The sequence below is a fragment of the Cupressus sempervirens genome, chromosome 5 (assembly GCF_028749045.1).
Source record: "Cupressus sempervirens isolate cs-2001-9-10 chromosome 5, ASM2874904v1, whole genome shotgun sequence".
Taxonomy (NCBI): domain Eukaryota; kingdom Viridiplantae; phylum Streptophyta; class Pinopsida; order Cupressales; family Cupressaceae; genus Cupressus; species Cupressus sempervirens.
The window spans coordinates 273581179-273601946 of record NC_143122.1 but is presented as its reverse complement, the minus strand read 5'-3'; the positions used below and the strand labels follow the sequence as shown (position 1 = coordinate 273601946).

Sequence of the window (20768 nt, the reverse complement as noted above, 5' to 3'; positions counted from 1 at the left end):
ATGCTGGGTTGCAATTGCTATGACAACACCCACGGTTTCCATTCTTGCAATTGGGGCATATGTCTCATCATAGTCTCTGCCATACTGCTACTTGTACCTCTTGACCACTAAACATGCCTTATGCCTATCTATTTTTCCTTCAGCATTGCACTTGGTCTTATCAACCCATTTCACTCCAATTACTTGTTTCTTGGGAGGCAATGTAGTTAAATCCCATGTCTCATTCCTTTCAATAGCATCTATTTCTTCATCGATGGCATTACACCATTTCTCCCCATTCACAACTTCCTCAAAATAAATTGGATCACTATGAGAAAATAATGCAAAATTTACACTCTCATCATAGTCTTCCTCATATCTTTCATCTTGGTATATCTCCCTTATAATTTTAGTCTATCTTGGCAATAGGGAGGCGAGAGTGGGATCTAAATTTTTAGTATTGCTACTGCTACTATTTTGCATACTAGCTCAAGGTTGTCTTGATGTGCTAGGAGCTATTACTCGGCATGTTAAGGGTTGCTTGCCTTTTTTCCTTTTTCTACAATTCATGTTTGTTGCTTCATCATCTTGCTAATCACTAATGTCATCTTCTTCCTCTTCAGTAGTAGGCACTTTTCTTGAAGTGTTTGAGGATTCATCTACTGAGCCATCCCATGACTAGTTTTCAATAAACTCCACATCTCTTTTAATGATGATCTTATTGGTAATTGGATCATATAGCCTACAAGCCTTTGATTCTAAACTATACCCTATGAAAATGCACTTCACACCTTTGTCATCTAGCTTTTTCCTTTGTTCCTTAGGCACATGTGCTTATCCTACACATCTGAACACTCTCAAGTGCTCAACTATCCATCTGTTCCTTGACCAAGCCTCAAGAGGTATCTTGTCCTGAACTGACTTTGTAGGACACCTATTTATCAAGTATACTACTGTTGCTATAGCTTCTTCCCAATATTTGGTTGGGAGTCCCTTTTCTTTCATCATACTTCTTAACATTTCAACAATGGTCCTATTATTCCTCTTAGCCACTCCATTTTGTTGCAAAGTATAATTGGTTGTAAGTTCTTTCTTGATGCCATTTTGTCTACAAAAATTTACAAATATATTTTAGGTATACTCCCCTCCTCTATTTGATCTAAGGACTTTTACACAGTGTCCACATTCTTTTTTAACAAGGGCTTTAAATTCTAAAAATTTGTCAAATGCTTCAGATTTATTCTTTAAGAAATACACCCATGTCCTATGACTAAAATCATCTATGAAAGTCATAAAATAAGTACTCCCCCCAATAGAAATAGTTTGCATAGGGCCTACCAAATCAGAATGCACCAATTCTAATGGTGCTCTAGTTCTTCTAGAATTTCTAGAATTAAAGGGAAGCCTATGTTGCTTACCCAATATGCAAGCCTCACACTTGTTATATGAATTTACAATGCTTGGCAAACCATAAACCATTCTTTTCTTGGACAACAAATTTAAACCAGCAAATCCAAGATGTTCATACCTGAGATGCCAAAGCTTAGAGGGGTCTTCAATCACACTCCTAAGAGCATATTGCTAGTGTACTGTTGTACATGCATGTATGAGAGGTGTAGGACTAACTTGAGAAGAGAAACATGTCTCTATCCTCAACAGAAACATCTGGTTCTTTGTCATTTGGACTATTGTAAGTAATCTATTACTCTCATGCTTCTCATGAATGACACACTTGTCATTTTTCATTAGCACTTTGTATCCATTTTGAATGAGTTGTCCAACACTCATCAAATTGTGCTTCATATAGGGGGCAAAATGCATATTTTGAATTTTCTTCTTCTGACCTTGCTTTGTGTGGACCATAATAGATCCTTTGCCCACTATGAGAATGGTTCCATTATTTCCCATTTTAGTTTCAAACTTAAAAGTCTTATCAATGAAGGAAAATAAACTTTCATTACCACTCATGTGGTTGCTACAACCACTGTCCAGGTACCATAACTCAGGGCTTCCTTCTTCACCAATGTTACACATGATGAAGGCTGTGGGATTGTTTGCATTTCCCATGTTCACATCAGCCACATTAGCCTTCTTCTTTGACTGATCAGCCTATTTCTTCCAACATTCACTTGCATAATGCCCATACTTATGATAGTAGTAGCATTCAAAATTGCTCTTGTTGGAGTTGTAATTTTTCTTACCTCCTCTAGGGTTGTTTTGAGAGGTGTTTTCTCCCTCTTGGTTGCTTGCTCATCTTGAGCTTTCTACACCAGCATTCCTTTGACCATTCCTTCCACGACCTCTATTTATTAAGCCTCTACTAGAGCCATTTCTATCTCCCCCCGTGCATCTTGAATTCTCTTGAGCCTTGAAAGATTGCTCTTGGGAAATAGTTGCTAACTTGTTTATCTAGTGCTCACGGGTTTGAAGAGTTCCCATCAACTCATCCATGGTCAATGTGGTGAGGTCCTTTGCTTCCTCTATGGTCATCACAAGGTTGTAATATTTCTAAGATGAACTCCTCAATATTTTCTCTACAATTCTTTGCTCATTATATTCTTCTCCATTTGATTTGAGCTAGTTTATCAAAGTGGAGATTTGTGAGCTAAACTCTACAATAGGTTCATTGTCCCTCATCTGAAGGTTCTCAAACTCTCTTATGACCATCTATAGCTTTACTACTCTAACCTTATCAGTCCCCTTGAAGTTTTTCGTAAGGATATCCCATGCTTCCTTTGCATAATTTGTTGTTGCAATCTTGGGGAAGACTGTCTCTGTCATTGCTACCTCAATCAAACTTAATGCCTTTGCATCCTTTCTCCTTAGCTCTTTCAACTGAGTCTTTTGTGGATTTTTGAGTGCAACATATTGAGCTAGGTATGTCACATCATTGAACCCATTAATTACAAACTCTCATAAATCATTTGTAACCATTATGGTTTTCATCTTCTTTTCCCATGTATCATAATTTTGTCCATTAAAGGATGATGACTACTATCATATCTCTCCTACATCTCCTACCATGTCAAATATCCCAAAAAGAACAAATGCCCTAACTCAATGTAGATGTGGGGCCTCAAAGCTCTAACACCATGTGAAAAATAAAATCACAAATTTAAAAATTCACTTGGCACATGAAGGTGCCGAGTGCCAATTTTGTTTGGCACCAATAGATGCTAAAGGACATGAGAAGGTGTCGACCTAGCTTGGCACAAGAAGATGTCGAGTGAACTTGGCACTCAAAGGGAAATTCGGCAAAAATAAATGCTGAGTGACCTTGGTAGTAAGCAATGCCGAGTGAGCTCCCTTTAAACTGCAAAGTTATAACCTAGACAAAGACCAAACTAAGTGATCAAACTTACAACATGAATTTTTTCACCATTAAAAATAGAGAGTTGAAGTATGAAGCTTTTAACAATAAACTTCTCAAATGCACTAAATAGATGGAGAACAATAGATTTTAGTAAGCTTGCTTTCTTGCTTGCTATTCAAATATGATAAACTATTATAAAATCTAGGAGCATTCGGCTTCAACTAGAAAACCTTGAAATAATCCTAAAAACTTCAAAAAGATAAAACTTCAAACTTAAAATTTAAACTTACAGCTCTAATGGTTACATACAACAATGCCTAGAGCAATCACTACTTCACAAGACAAATCCAATAAACAACAAACTTACATAAAGACAAGAGAAGAAATATGTGCAATTGCAGGCATGAAACAAACTTCCTCCTGTCTTTTGAACAACTGGATTTGCTGATTGATTTCCTTCTTCTTCCTTTACTGCTCTGCTCTACAACTCTCTAATCTGTTGAACTCTTCAACTGATCGAATGAGATTGATTCATTCCTTTTTGTCTCTTACCAAAAATATTTCCCCCTCTTTTCAAAATTTGAAACTCACCTACCTGCATTCATTGCTTTTGACTATTTTGCAGGTCATCAGGTGGTAGATGGGCATTTGGCTCCAGGGGTAAACCAACCACGCATTAAATTTGAACAAGATTACAATACTAAGTTAAAGGTAATACCAAACTTGTCAAATAAAAAATACATATATTTAGATTTTTTATTATTCTTTGGTACTGCTCCCCACTGACTATTTAGAAATTTCTATGAATGATTGAAGGAAAGGTAATGTAATGACATGGTAACTGTTGAACCCTGCTCTGTAAAACATATCCTCAAATTGTTTCTATGTTCTTTCCTTTCCTTCCATGTTCTTTCCTTTCCATCAGTAGAAGCAGCCATCATACACATATCAAATAGTAATCTTGTTTGCCTATTCATCCCTTCTTCTTCATCAAGAACTACATTCACAATTAATACTTTCCCATCCTTTGGTATCACTTCATAACAATTTTTCAATATTTTCAAACATTGTTTATCATCCCAATCATGCAAGATCCACTACAGAACAGCCATTAAAAGTAACTTGTAAAAATCAACATGTCAAAAGCTAAATTTGATTTTTATACAACAGAAATTTAAAACACATGTTCATAAAAATTGCATTTGCTGAAGGAATTTGTTCAAACATATTGCCCTCCACATGCTCTACTCCTGCATTTATAAAAGAATTTACTCAAACAGCTCGTTCTTGTCCATAAAATTTGGAAATGAAAAATAGTTACCAATTCTTTAACTACAGGGGAAATCAAAACAAAAGCCAACCTCAAAATATCTAAATACTAATTATCTTTCTATAGAATTTAGAGATGGATATTGTAACCGACCATGTATGGGAGCAGCAGTAGTTATAACATGAGGAAAGTCAAAATTGATACCATGAATGTGTCGATATTTTTCCACAATTACAGATATTGCAGAACCTAACCCTCCTGGAACATCCACTATACTCTTGAGGCTTCTAAACCCATCATAAATCTTCATCACATAAGCCATTAAAGGACTAGTATTCGTTGCCATGCCCTCATTTAAAATCCTATTTGATTCAGGATTGTTGCTCATGTACTCAAATATGCCCATATCATTGGCTTTGATGAAAGCAGGGGAGGCTTCAATGACAAAGTCGTTGGCAACCATCTATGACACATTTTAAATTAATAGCCAGCACAGTGGGAGCACAGGATTTTTGGGCACCATTGTTAACCAACAACTTAGAGAGGGCGGTGAGGCTATATTTGAATTGAGGAGTGCCACCATAATCTACTGTGCTTTCTTCTTTGAAAACACCAATGAAAGCCAGAAGCCTCATGATTCTAAACAAGTACTCACTATGGGCAGGCTTGCTGGTGGAAGTAGAAATATGAGAAGCAATTTGGTCTAAAGAGAGGAAATTATCACCACCATGGACGGCAATAATACCAGGGATGTTAATCAGAACAGCAGCTCGAAGAGCCATGGGCTTGGCTGCTGAAAGAATGATTTCATAGAGCTGAAGATGTGCTTCCATGGAAGCCATTGTTTGCCTCATCTAATACAAATTTGGCCAATTTATAGAAAAGTCATGAATAGAGAAACGTGGAACAACAATGCTGCCCATTGTCAAATATCGAACTGTTTATAACAGTTACTGGTAAACTGTTTATGATCAGTTTCAAAACGTGAAAGAAACCTAATATTTAATGTTTGAATTGAGAGTAAAATATTTTTGTAACCTGCCTTTTAATGTTCTTTAATGTATTGCATAGTCGCTGCAGTGTCTTAAACAAATATAAATGTTCTGGGAAAATGTGGTTCAGCACATCACATGGACCGTGAAGAAGCCATGGTTTCTTATCAATTAGAGACTCTAAATTTGATACGCATGGTTGCCTTCATCACTAGGTACCCCATTCTTTGATTTTTTGATAAGTTCAGACATTTGATTTTCTCTTTTTATTTTTATTTTTATTTGCTTCTGGACTCTCCTTCATGTCTCAAATTCTCCGAGTTTTCATGATATATTACTTTATAATATATCTAATGTGAACTCACAGTATTCCGATTTTCCCTCTACCAATTGTTTTGCTGATTTTAGCATATCTGCTTATCAATGGAAGATATATTTTTTCTTATTGTAATTACTAATATTGCATTGACTCTGTTTCCATTGACTGCTGTTCAATTAGTTGAATCAGTCAATTAATAGCTATAAGTATAATGGTTTATTTTTTCATTTTTAAAATAAGCGTGTTTTTAGTATTTAATTCTTCTTTTTTCTCTATATTATATTTATTTTAATTTTTTAGACTATTTTTATGAATAATTCTATATTTTATTAGTTTTACTTAAGTAAACATTTATTAATAATTCTGTTATTTTTTAAGTAAACACTTATTAACAATTCTGGTGGAGGTGGGGATGGGTGGCACAACTGCCCCATCTCTCCTCTTAAGCATAGTTCTAGTTGGTCTCTTTTTTCTGCTCTCGGTACTCTTTATGCTTCTTGCTACTAAGTAGCCCACTACCACCAATAAAAAATGGTGTTTTAGCTGGGGTTTGCAATTTCCCCTTCTATGAAAGATGAAGAAAGAAAAATAAATAGACAAAGATGATGGGCAGTCTCTCCCATACCTACGTCTAATATATAGGGTTTTGATGGTCAATATAATCCTTCTCCCTTGACTGACAAACATTGTTTAATTTTTATTTTTTATGAAGCGCTGATGACATGTGACTCGCATAGTGATCCAGTATCTATGACCCTTATTTTGAATATGTAAAAATAAAATTAAAGAATAACAAAAAACATATCATGTTTGAAAAGATCAAGTAAAACAAAAATATTATTTAAAAAAAAACAGTAGTGACAAATTTTTGTAAATGATTGTTAAAATTACATCATACTGCAATTTTACAAATTTCCAAAATACTGGTATGAGTGTCTTAGATGCATGAGATATCAATCACAATGTACATGTACTAATTTGAATGTTCAGATTGAGTTATGAATTTGAAGATTATATCACTGATTTTGTTCTAGTTTGTATTGCAGAGAAAACTATTTATGTATTTCAATGGTTCATATTTCTGATCACATATAAATATGCTTACCAATATTCAACCAGGAGCAACGGATCTGTCTATTTGATCTAAAATACACTATGGTAAGTTTAGTTTATATTATATTGAACCCAATCCTATTCGGGTGTTTAGTTTATATTACATTGAATCCAATCCTAATCGGGTGTTGTAGATTAAACTAACAAGCTAGCACAAATCTTAATTTGGTTAGTTAATCAAACAACCATAAACACCGATCTAAATAATGCATGGATCTTAATCATGATCTTAATGCATGATCGGTTTATGACAAGTTGCACTGTATGATTCAAAAGACAAGGTTTAGACTTCAACTTAGTATGATATGGACAGAAGGTAATTATGAGAAAGATATTGACGACAATAATACGGGTTATGTCTGTGTATGTGTACAAGATGAACTGATATATTTACATGCATACAAATAGAATCTTCCTGTCTATTCTTGAACTGTGGCCAACGCTACCATATTGTAACAAATTTAACTATGTTAAATTTATTTATTTTTAATATTGGAATTTTATTCTTTTAATTTAATTAACAATAAATTACGAGACATCAATTTGCATCCAAGTTCTAAAATTTCATGAACTTTTATTATTATTTGCTAAATTTGAGTAGACTCGAATTCAAGGCCTCTCAGATGAGAGACTTACATTTTAAAACTAGGGTTACAAGTAGAGTGGGAAGAGTCAGTCTAATCATGGAGGAAACTTCGTAGTCAAGTGTGCTCAAACTGGAGTAGGACTAGGATGGGTGACCTCCCAGGAAGTCTTGATGCTTCACCTCTATGAGCATCATCTACATCCATTGAGTGCTAAGGTTCCATTAATTTTCATGAGAGATGGATTCATGTCAATCACTACTCATGAAACACGAGCCAATGAGTTTGACTCAACAAACTACATAGTGAAATCCTGATAGCAACATCACAAATTGACTTGTTGCAGAAAAAATCTCCTACTTAGTGGCTTAAAATTTAAATTTTTTTGGTAGGTTGTTGTTAAAAAAAAATTGTTATTAGAATAGTTTAGTGTTTTATTATGAAAACATGTTTGAAGAGACCCTAGAACCTAGAACATAGAAGGTTTTGAACAAGGGGATGTGAAACCCACATCACAAGATATTCAATAGGTTCTACCAAAAGAAACAAAATCAAGACAAGGGGGGACAAAAATAGAAAATGGGAAGGGATCCTAAAACCCCACCAAATCTGGCAATAAGGATATAAAACAAGTAAATCACATTCTGCCCCACACCCTGAGAGAATCACAGAAAAGATTAATCTTTTCTTTTTCCCCCTTTCTTTGGGACTACAACTTCATATCAAATTAAAAAGGGGACTTTTTCTTACATTTTCCAATAATAGAACTTCACCCCTCCACCATACATGTCTTGTTTTTCCAATCTTTGGAAGTAAAGTCTTGAGTACCCAAGATAATAGATGTAGAACTAGCTACCTTAGAGCCAACAACAACAATGATGTCAATAATAGAACTTCCAACAATAGTGGCAGAGCTAGTAACAATTCTAATCGCATTAGTAATAGATCCGTCTATAGCACCAAAATAAAAATCAATAGAAAATCCATATTCAATGGGAATTAAAACAACACAATCCTCAACAATAGAAGTAGAGAGCTAGCAACAAAGCCTATAGTAGTAGTGGCTATATCTATAAAACCAACAATAGAACCTTTAGCAAGAGAAGCACAACAAAGCCATTATTTTGGGAATGACTAGAGGAGTAGGTAGATCTAACATTTAAAATCCTATGCCCAGAACTACCAACAACATCTAGAGGAACAGGGCAAGGACCAATTCCAATAGAAGACAAGGTAGCATGCTAGCCAACAATAGTACGAGAAGAAATTCCAGTAGAGGTAGAAGAGACAAGTTATCTAATACTAGGAGTATCATCTATAGCCTTGAGGGTTTCAAATTTAGGAATAACAAAATCAAGTAAAGGAGCAACATGATTATTCTTAGCAGAAAAATGATTTTCCTATAAATAGTGTAGTGTTCAACTGAAGCACCCTCCCACCAAAAGGAAGACTTGTCACTATTAACATTTTGTAGACCATATTGAGCTACAAGATGACTTGTTTCAAAATACTTTCTACACCTAAAGGGATTCCCTTCAGAGTGTAGAATCTAAGTCCAAGAACCCCTTTTTGATATAACAATTATTTAGGTGCATATTGTCATTGATGTTACACAAATATCACACTTTCACCGAGCTTAGAAGACTCCAATATTAGACGAGAAGAAGATCAGAAGAAGCAAAGTTCAGTGATCAAATGTAAACTAAGCTAGGTCAATCAATGAAGAATTCTTGTGTAAATCAAGTTAGGTCAATTACCAAAGAGTTCAATCTTAGCCAAGTCAGGTTAGTTACTAAGGCATTCAGTGGTAACCGAGCAACCTAGTTTTCAGTATCAACCGACCTACAACAAAATAGTTTTTATTTATCGGCTGGTCTATATAAGCTGAATTAGTGGATATTAGTTGTTTGTTTGAAAAAGTATTCAAGCCAATTTGACATTGGGTTTCATCTATATGAAAGGTCAAGTTGTGGATTAAAACATGGAAGTTGTAGAAGAAGATAAGATGTGAATAAAGAATGATACATATCTGATTAAGAGAAGAATGTCCAAGGAGCTGGAAAGAATATTCTAATTAGGAAGGATCTAGAGGATAAACCAGAATAGTGATCTGAATTTGTAAATTAGTTGCTTCATCAATTAGGTCAATCATTGTTACTCTCTAACAATTGTAGCAATGAATAAATCTTTTAATAGAGTTGACTTAACATTCATTTTATAAATCCTCTAACAAGGTGGAATTTCTATTTTGAAGTGTCTTAAGACCTCTAACAAGGCCACTCTTAATACGGTAATTCAAATCCTTTAATAGGATCACACTTAATAGTATGTTTGTAACCTTTAATAGGGTTGGCTCCTAACAAGGTTCACTTCAGAAGAGTGAAAAGTTGTAACTAGTTGCATTGGTGGTTTTCCCAAATTGGGTTTCCACATTAAATTGTGTTGTCTTATGTGTTCATGTTATATTCTTACTACTTTATCTTTCTACAACTAAGTTACTAAAGGTTAATACACATTAATATCTTAATATTGCTTTGTTGACTGAGTTATAGTGATTATCTAGCTCTAATCAAGTTGTGCAAGGATTTGAGTTAATAGAAGCGTTACTCCTTTTATATTTTCAACAATTGGTACTAGAGCTATTGGTTCTTTCATAAAAGGTTTTAAGGACCTAAGCTAAAGATCAAGATGTCTTACAGAAGAGAGATTCCTAAGTTGAATAGAGAAAACTTTAAAGCATAGTAGGAACTCATGAAGTTGCATTTGGGAACCATTGGAGATACATGCCGACACTTCTTGGAGAATCAGTTTGTGGCACCTTCTAGTCCTTTGATTGTGGATCAGATGGTGGATAAAAAGAATCCCAACAAAATGATGATTGAAATTGCTTCCTCTCTCAATTATTCTGAATTTGATGAAATTAAAGACTATCCTACTGCCCATGAAATGTGGAACAATCTAGAGAAGATCTATGGAGGAGATGACAATGTAAAAAAAGCCAAAGAAGAAATTCTAAGAGGCCAATTTTATTAGATGAGAATGAGAGAAGATGAAAATATTGTAAATTTTAGTGATAAGATCAAAGCAAGTGTGAGTGTAATCAGAGCTATAGGAGGAACAATAGATGATGTAACAATAGTCAACAAAGTATTAAGAACTCTTCTTCCTGTTTATGCAATTAGAGTTTCATCTATTCAAGGGATGAGATGTGATCTCAAAAATGATATAACTTTGGATGCACTATTGGGAAGGTTGACAACTTTTGAGTTGGATAACTTTGATAACTATTTTCCTAGATCTGATCACATAGAGTTAGCATTCAAAGAAAAACTAACTCTTGATAAGAGGAGAGGAAACTCAAAAGGAAAACAATCTATCAGTGAAGAAGAAGAAGAATTAAATGATAACCTTGAAGCTATTGAATCCTTGATTGTAAGAAGGTTATCAAAAGGAAAAGGTAAATATAAAGGAGAAATTCTATTGATTTGTTTTTCTTGTAAAGAAGTTGGTCACATTGTTGCAAGGTGCCCAAAAAAGGAAAGCAAAGATGATAGAAAATTCAACAAGTTCAAAAGAAATAAAGGTTTCAAGAGCTATAAAAACTACAAAAATAAAGGGAAAAAATCTTGTTATATTGCTAAAGATTATAATAGTCATTATGAAGATGAAATGGTATATATTGCTATTAGAGATGAATTAGATGAAAAGGAAAATGAAAAGATGACACTTATTTCTCATGTTATGGAGAATAACACATGGATAATAGATAGTGGTTATTCTCATCACATGACTAGTGATAAAACTATGTTTGAACACTTGGAGCACTATGATGGTGGAAGTGTTGAATTTTGGAAACAATGAACCATGTTATGTAAAGGGAAAAGTATGCATTGCATTAATATATGAACTCAAATGTCACAATGCTTACTGGGTTAAAGGACACAATCTTCTCACTATGGAACAAATGAACAATATTGGATACAAGGTAGAATTCATGAATGGGAAGGCTAACCTACTAGATGGTAAAGGAAACCTAGCTAGAATTGGCAATTAGAAAAAAGGTAATCTATTATGTCTAGATCTCACTAAAAGTTCAATCTTGTTGGCACAAATAGAGGAAAGTTGGTTATGGCATAAAATAATGTGTCATGTAAACTTTGATAATCTGGTTACCATAAGTAAGAACAAAGGAGTCATAGGTATTCCAAATCTAAAGAAACCTAAAAAGACCACATGCAAACAATGTCAAATTCTAAAGATGGGTAAAACTAGCTTCAAAAGTAAAAATTTCAATAATGAGTAATTCTTGGAACTACTTCATAATAATTTGTGAGGATCAATAGGTATTGAGAGCAATAGTGGAGAAAAATATTAATTTGTTCTATAGATGATTATTCTAGGATGATGATAGTAATCTACTTGAAAGATAAATATGAAGCTTTTTAAAATTTCAAATGGTATATGGCTAGAGTTAAAAAAGAAATTGGTAAGAAGTTAAAATGTCTAAGATCAGACAAAGGAGGAGAATTCATCTCTAATGAATTCAATTAATTCTACAATGAAAGAGGAATTTAAAGACCAGTATCTACACCAGGTACACCTTAGCAAAATGGCATAGTAGAAAGAAGGAATATATCCACAATAGATGGTGTAAGAACATTGATGATAGTGAAAAATATTGCATCCAAATGCTTGAAGGAAGAAATCAACAGATCTGTTCATAGCTTGTAAACTGAGTTCAATTGAAGAAAGATACAAATCAAACACCTTATGAATTTTTGTATGGCTATAAACCTAATATCTTTTATTTTAAAGTATTTGGAATAAAATTTTATATCTTGAAAGAGACAAGGAAAGGAAAATTCGATATTTAGGGGATGCAAGGAGATATTGAAGACCTTTGTAATGGAAGATTTCAAAACAATTGGAATACCTATGTCTACTATACATAAGCTATCCAAGAATGATGATGCAAAAGAGGTAAATTAGACTACCTTTAGATCTATGATTGGGAAACTTCGGTATGTTGTTCATACAAGACTTGATATTGCATTAGTAGTTGGTATAGTTGCAAGGTTTTCTGCAAATCCCAATGAAAATCACAAGATGACAATCAAAAGAATTATGGGATATCTATAAGGTACTCTAGAGTATGGTTTATGGTACTTGAGAAAGGAGGAAACTTTGAGTTGAAGTTGTTTACCAATGTTGATTGGGCTAGAAGCATTGATGATGTGAAAAACACCAGTGTGGAAGCATTCTTTCTTGGAAAGAGGTTAGTATCTTGGACAAGCAAAAAGAAGAATTGTATCTCTTAGTCTACAAAAAAAGTAGAATATGTTGATGTAGCATTTAATTGTTCCAATATAGTTTGTATCAAGAAAATATCATTAGGAATGAAGGAAGAAATCAAGGAATCAAGGGTCATCAATTGTGATAATAGTACAAGTGCAATCAATATATCTTAGAATCTAGTGATGCACACCAAAATAAAACACATTGCAATCAAGTATCATTTTATGAGAGAATCAGGTCAAGATAAAGAGGTAAGATTGGAAAATGTTAACACAAAGGAGCAGGGTGATGACATATCTACCAAGTCTTTATAGTTAAGGAAACATTTTTGTATCTAAGAGGTAAGCTAGGGTTCATTTTCATATCTAATGCTCATTAGAGTACAGATAAGTGATGCATAAACCAAACTACATTGAAGATCTATCAAGTTGATGCAAACAATCAGAGCTCATTGCATATGAGTCAGTACATTAGGTGCATTATAAAATCATTGTATGAAGTCTTTAGCATTTGATGTCAAAGAGGGAGATATTAAATATGTCATTTTCATATCATAAGCATTAAGGAAGTGTTTGATTGAATCATAGGAAGAAACTTCTATATTAGCAAGAGGGAGAACTTGATCAAATGGAGTCTGAAGATAAGATCTGTCAGAGGGAGAATATTAGAAGGAGTTCTCATGGATGAAGAACTAGAATTAAACTAAGGATATTTTCTTGTAAATTTTCTTTACATAATGACATGTTGTGTTTCCATCAATTCCAAAGAGCGAGATTATTGATAACAATTATTTAATTGTATATTAGCATTGATGTTACATAGTTTGGAAGATTCTAATATTAGCTGAGAAGAAGATCAAAAGAAGAAAATTTCAATGATCAACTATAAACCAAGCTAGGTTAGTCAATTAAGAATTCCTTTGTAAACCAAGTTAGGTTAGTTACCAAAGATTTTAGTATAAACTGAGTCAAGTCGATTATCGAGGAAATCAACAATAACCAAGTGACCCTTTTAAGTATCAACTGACCCACAGTAGAATAGTTTTTATTTATCATTTTGTATATATAGGCTAACTCACTAGATGTTTTTTTTTTTTTGAAAGATTATTTAAGTTGACTTGACATTGGGTTTCATATGTATAAAAAGTCAAGTTTTGGATTGAAACATCAAAGTTTTCGATAGAGATAAAATGCAAATAATGAAGGATATCTGATTAAGAGAAAAACATCCAAGGAGATTCAAATAATATTCTAATCAGAGAGGATCCAAAGGATAAACCAAAATAGTGATCTAAATTTTCAAATTAGTTGCTTCATCAATCAGGTCAATCATTATCACTTTCTAACAATTGTAGTAGTGAAAAAGTCTCTTAACAGAATTGACTTAAAAATCATTTTGTAAATCCTCTAACAACGTGGAATTTCTAGTTTGAAATGTGTTAAGACCTCTAACAAGGCTACTACTAATAGGGTGATTCAAATCCTTTAATAGAGGCACACCTAACAATGTGTTTTGTAACCTTTAACAGGGTTGGCTCCTAACAGGACTCACTTTAGAACAGTGAAAAGTTGTAACTAGTTGCATTGGTGGTTTTTCCCAAATTGGGTTTCCATATTAAATATTGGTGTCTCATGTGTTCATATTATTTTCTTACTACTTTATCTTTCTACAACTAAGTTACTAAAGGTTAATACACATTAATATCTTAAGATTGCTTTGTTAAACAAGTTATAGTAATTATCTAGTTCTAAACGAGATGTGTAAGGATTTTCGTTAACAAGAAGGTTGTATTGACATATAAGGGATTTTGAATTGTTTTAGTGGTAATTGGTTTACCCTCCCCTCTGAGTTACTCCTCTTATATTTCCAACACCCCCGAGTGTTCTAATATAATCCTTTCTAGTAAACTTTAAAAATATCCATCTCTACTAGAACACAAGCATAAGTAGAGTGCATCATATCATTAGATAACTCACTGACTATAAAAAATTCTCCAACAACATCTCCCACAACACCTAAAAGAGTATCAACCCAAAGATGAAGGGAGAGATGGGGAAGCATCACCCGTTAGAATCTTGTTGAAGATTTTTGAAGAAGGGGGGAAAGTCAGGGGCACAAGATTTCACAACAAGTATGAAATGATTGTCCCATGTGTGAAAGAATTATTAGATAGAATCAAATTACTATCTTCCACAATATCCAATATAGCAAATAAAAAACCCCTAGCCATTGGGGATATGTCACAATACTTAAGATAATAGGTTCCTAATGAACAAAGATCCACCTTTTTAACTTAAGAAAACTTGGCCATAAACCCATGAAGTGGGAGATAACCCCATGAGAGGAAAACTCAAATGAAGTTTCCTCAATTTTATCAAAACTTTCTTATCTAGACAAATCTAATTAGGATCAGCAACATGGAAAGACTATGTGGATTTCAAACCTATACTACCACCATTTCCAACACCATCAAATTGATTGGTCATAGTTCTAGAAGATAACATACCAACACATGACAACATCTCTAAAGCCCTAGTAGATGGAATGGACCTAGGAGTAGTCCCTCCAATAGGAAACTTGACACCTAAAAGCTTAGAGGCTTTAGCCAGTAATGAAGCCCTAGATAGACATCCAACCTAAGAGACATGCAAAGCCCCAGTAGACTTAGAAACTCCAACCGCTCATAAAACCCTAGCCCCAATGCCCATAGAAATGCCTACAACCAATGAAACTTTAGAAAACCTATCAACCAACACAAAATATACTAAGGAAAAATGTATTAAATCTCTAGTAGTAGAAGACACAATCTCAATAGATAGAGAAATACTACAAAAAGACATAAAATCAACCATGGTTGGAGCCTCGACAACTGATACAATGCTAACAAGGGAGACTAGGGTAGAGGTATCACTAGCCTCAAAAGGCAAAACAACATTAGTAAATGGCTAGACCCAAGTCAAAGTCCCAACAACAAAAGTTGGCACAACAATAACCCTAGTCAGAGCCCCAATAGTCGATACAATGACAAGAAGAAGGAAAGCCCTAGTCAAAGCACCTCCATCCATTAGAATAGTTTATTTAGTCTTCGTAAATGTTTATATTTCAAGTTTATTTGGTAAGAATTTGCTTAGTTGAGCTTTAATAATTTTGATAAAATTAAGCCTTTTCCACCCACAAATTGAAATATATATCATGAGAATGGGTTTTCATGTGGAGTTATAGTATATACTCATATCATTTTTGTACTAATAAGCTGATTTTTTATGTATATGCATTTTATTTCTTAATTTTCTTTTTCAAAGACTATAGTTATAATTTTGTACTTCTATTGATTATTTAGTGTCATTTTTCTTTTCCTTTTCCTTCCTCTTTCCTAGAATTTTCTTGTTTCATACTTGATTTTTAAATTTATTTATCCACTTTGTTGAGGTCCTCTAGTTAGCCCTACTTCTAGTTTAGTTTAATTTTTTTAGAACACTAACTATTATCAATACATATGTGAATTCTCATAATTTAAATTACCAACCAGCACCATTTAAAATTTGCATACCTTATGAAGTTATTGTCTTCATCTCTTTTCTAACCTACTGTCAGAAAAGTCTGATGCTTTTATCCTTATGACTTAATGTCAATCTTCTAAATCCTTTTGTCATTTATATTTTTACACATGATCACATACACATCAATACATAATGTAAATTTTAATTTAATCATTTAGCTTTTAAAATGTAAAATATTAAATTAAATATCATTATCTAAAGTGTTTATATTGTTTATTGAAAAAAGTTTTAAATACATCAATACATAATGTAATTTTTACTTTAATCATTTAGCTTTAAAAATTTACTATATTAAATTAAATATCATTATCTAAAGTTTTTATATTTTTGATAGAAAATAGTTTTAAATAATAAAACATTTAATTTAAAATGGATATTAAATTAGTAACCATTCATAGATTGTTTGGCAGATTTAAAGTTAAAATTATATATATATATATATATATATATATATATATATATATTATATAAGCAAAGGTTGCAAAGGCACCATATAAATAAATAAATAAAAATATATATATATATACAGAGAGAGAGAGAGAGAGAGAGAGAGAGAGAGAGAGAGAGAGAGAGAGAGAGAGAGAGAGAGAGAGAGAGAGAGAGAGAGAGAGAGAGAAATATACCAAATTCAAGGGCTCATTAGGGAAAGAATCCGGAAAGAAAACCCCAATTCATAGCAGATATAAAAGAGTAGATCAATATCAATTACATTTACATTGACAAGAAAGATTCCTAGGTAGTAGCATAAAGCTCTTTATCGACATCAATAATGTGTGCTAAATCTGGAAAGTCTATCACATGGATACTTAGTCTTGTGGAATCAAGATCAATGCCATCGGATCCCCATTTTGCTAAAAGATCGGCAATCAAATTTCCTTCTCTATAAGTATGTGAAATGAAGCAAGAATCAAACGAGTCGATCAAATACCAGATTTTAGACATGATATATTTGATTCTCTAGTTAATGATTTGTCTCTTGATGCAAGCATTAATGATGAGAGGGGAATCACCTTCAATATGAATCACTTTTAATTTCAAGTTCTTGGCCAAAACCAAACCATAAAGTAATCCAAGTGCCTCTGTTGTATTGTTCATGCTTGAGGGTAAAGAGAGGCATTTGAATGCAAGAACTTCAACCAAATGGTTTCATAAACACATGTGACAACCAGCTTTTCTGGGATTGCCTCTCAAAGATCCATCGAAGTTTATTTTGATACACCCATTGGTCAAAGGTAGCCACTTGATTTGAGATCTGTCAACATGGTTATTTGGAGGAGAGGAGGCCATAAATGGAGGGATAGAAATGTGGTTCCATCTTTTAAGGATGGAGTTATCCCATTCGGTGAATCTATAGTTGCTGATCTTATCTTTGACACGAGCATTGACCACTTCCGAAATTGACTAAAGCGTGAAATACTGTGGTAAGAATTGTAATGTATTAAAGTCAATTGAAGGGTCTAATCAATGATCATCTAATCTCCAACAAACTTTTAGGAATTGTGCTGCAGCAATGGCTCAACAAAAAAATATTGCCCATTATTATATATTAAATTGATTCAACTATTTACCTCTACCGAGTTGGTAAGTTTGGACAATGTGGCCAACATATGGTCATGATAAGACAATCGATTGGACATTATATCAAACTCTTCACATAGAAATACTTGATCATTAATATCATAAATCACATTTTCCTCTATCCATATTTGTAAAGGTGCTGCAATGATTTCTTAATATACTGAAAAAAAAAATGGAGGCAACAAGATTTAAATACCATTTAATATACAAAATGCGTCATTCACATTTTAGATCAGATAATAAATAGTTTATTGTAAGCAACTTGATGATTGACATTTCCTTGTTCCTCCACTCATGATTTTTCTATAAATTGACAAAGTTTGTGTTAAATGAGGCAAACTATGGCTTGTTCAGAGTCTTCCATGGAAGCACATCTTGCACTCTACGAAATCATTTTTTCAAAAGCCAAGCCCATGGCCCTTCGGGCTGTGACAAATTTAACTATTGCAATCACTGATTATTAATCTCCTATCATAAACAATTATTAAACTGCTAAAAATAAATTCCTAGCTAATATCGAAACATAACACAACTGCAACTTCACTTATAAAATACGAAAAGAAATGCGCAACACAATGAACACAATATTTTTGGAAAAATTGTCCTTGGAAAAACCCTTAAGGGAAAACTAGTTCTACAGATGAGAAATTATATTAAACTCTAGCAAATCAAGAGATACAAAATTCCTTGCCTCTTATTGGTAGAATTTTGACAACCTCCTAATTTCTCTCACTGATATTCCCCACTGCTATTCCCAAGCTAACACTGCGCCCTTGCTAAAACTGCAAACGTTTCTCCAAATTTCATATTCTCCAAATGCCCCCTTGACCTCCATTTATACTACTTCTGTTGGTAAACCAATGGTCGAGATTGATTTACAATCAACGGTTGAGATTAAAACAACTTAACAACCCTAACCAAGTTGGTTTCTAGTTGTTTCCAAAAGTGGTCAATTAATTAACAAATATTTGTTTCTAATCTAACCAATTAGTTAGCAAAACAATTACTTGCTAAATAATAGTAAATGGACAAATAGCTATCCAAAGCTAACAAAACTAACACCTCCCTCTTAGCGAGGAAGCTGTTCTACAGGACACCTAACTTATCTCTGAAGAAGATAAATTTTTCCTTCCCCAAAGCCTTAGTCAAAATGTCTGCTACCTGCTCCTCTATAGGTATGTACTATAGCTTAACAACTCCCCTTTGTACACAATCTCTGATGAAGTGATATCTGATATCTATATGTTTAGACCTATCATGAAACACTGGATTCTCAGACAACTTGATGCAACTCTGATTGTCACAATGTATCACAGTAGTCTCAACCTTCCGACCAAACAAGGCTACTAACAACTTTCGAAGCCATATAGACTCGCATGTCGCCATGCTAGCTACAATGTATTTTGCTTCTGCTAAACTTAGAGCCATAGACTTTTGCTTCCTGTTGAACCAAGATACAACTCCTGACCCCAAGCTGAAACAACACCCTGAAGTGCTCCTTTGGTCTGTTGTACTTCCTGCCCAATCTGCGTCAGTATAACCTATCAACTTGATACCTTCACCTCGAACATATCTGATCCCATACTCAACTGTACCACACAAGTAACGTAGCACATGCTTAGCCATTGTCCAATGCATTCTCTTTGGTTCAACCATGAACTGACTAAGAGAGTTAACTGCAAATGCTATATCTAGCCCAGTGTTGACCAAATACATAAGAAAACCAATCAACTGTCTATATAAAGTGGGATCTACATTTTTCTCCTTAGTTGTATCTACCTTTATCCAATTCATGATCATGGGTGTAGACATGGCTTTGCAATCCTCCATCCCAAATTTCTTCAAGATTTCAATGTAATATTTCCCTTGACCAAGGAAAATCTCCCCATCTATCTGCCACACTTCCATGCCTAGAAAGTAGTGCATAAGTCCTAAATCCTTCATCTCAAACTCTTCTGCAAGGTTCCTCTTGCAATCCACTATGAGCCCTAGTGAACCTGTAAGAAATAGGTCATCCACGTAAAGAACAAGAATGAGAATCTCACCCCCAACCACCAAGTAGTATAGGTTAGCATCTGCTTCACTCTTCACAAAGCCCATTTTTTGCAAGTATGTATCAATGTGTTCATACCATGCACTAGGAGCCTACTTGAGTCTGTACAATGCTTTCTTCAATCTACACACATGGGTCTCTTTGCTATGTGCTACAAAGCCTTTTGGTTGTTCTATGTATAACTCTTCCTTCAACTCACCATTAAGGAATGCTATCTTGACATCCATTTGATGGATTTTCCATCCCATCTGTGTTGCAAGTGAGATTACAGCTCGTATAGAAGTATACCTGGCAATAGGGGCAAATGTCTCCTCATAGCCTATTCCCTCCTTCTGAGAGAACCCCTTTTCCATGAACCTCGCCTTGTATTTCTCAATGCTACCATCTGCACCGTGCTTTATCTTATAGATCTAGCATGATCCAACTATAGCCCTATCTATTGGTCTAGGTACTACCTCCCACACATCATTCTGCATTATTGAAGAATATTCCTCAAACATAGCATCTCGCCATACCTGATGTTCTACAACTTCTTGATAGCTAGAAGGCTCACTATCTACCAACTGACTAACTAATGCCACATATTGATTGAACTTGGCTAGTTGTCTTCACTATCTAGTACTCTTCCTAGGAGCTCCCACAAACTCTTGAGTATCCCTTTCTGTATCTGGAACCACTTGGTTCCCGCCGCCAACTGTAGAGGATGAAATGT

General features: G+C 34.0%; 1 pseudogene; it reads right to left on the bottom strand.

Annotated features, from left to right (window-relative positions):
* Nucleotides 1-4078: 4078 nt before the first annotated feature.
* Nucleotides 4079-5416, bottom strand: LOC149555636 (caffeic acid 3-O-methyltransferase 1-like; annotated as a pseudogene).
* Nucleotides 5417-20768: the final 15352 nt, after the last annotated feature.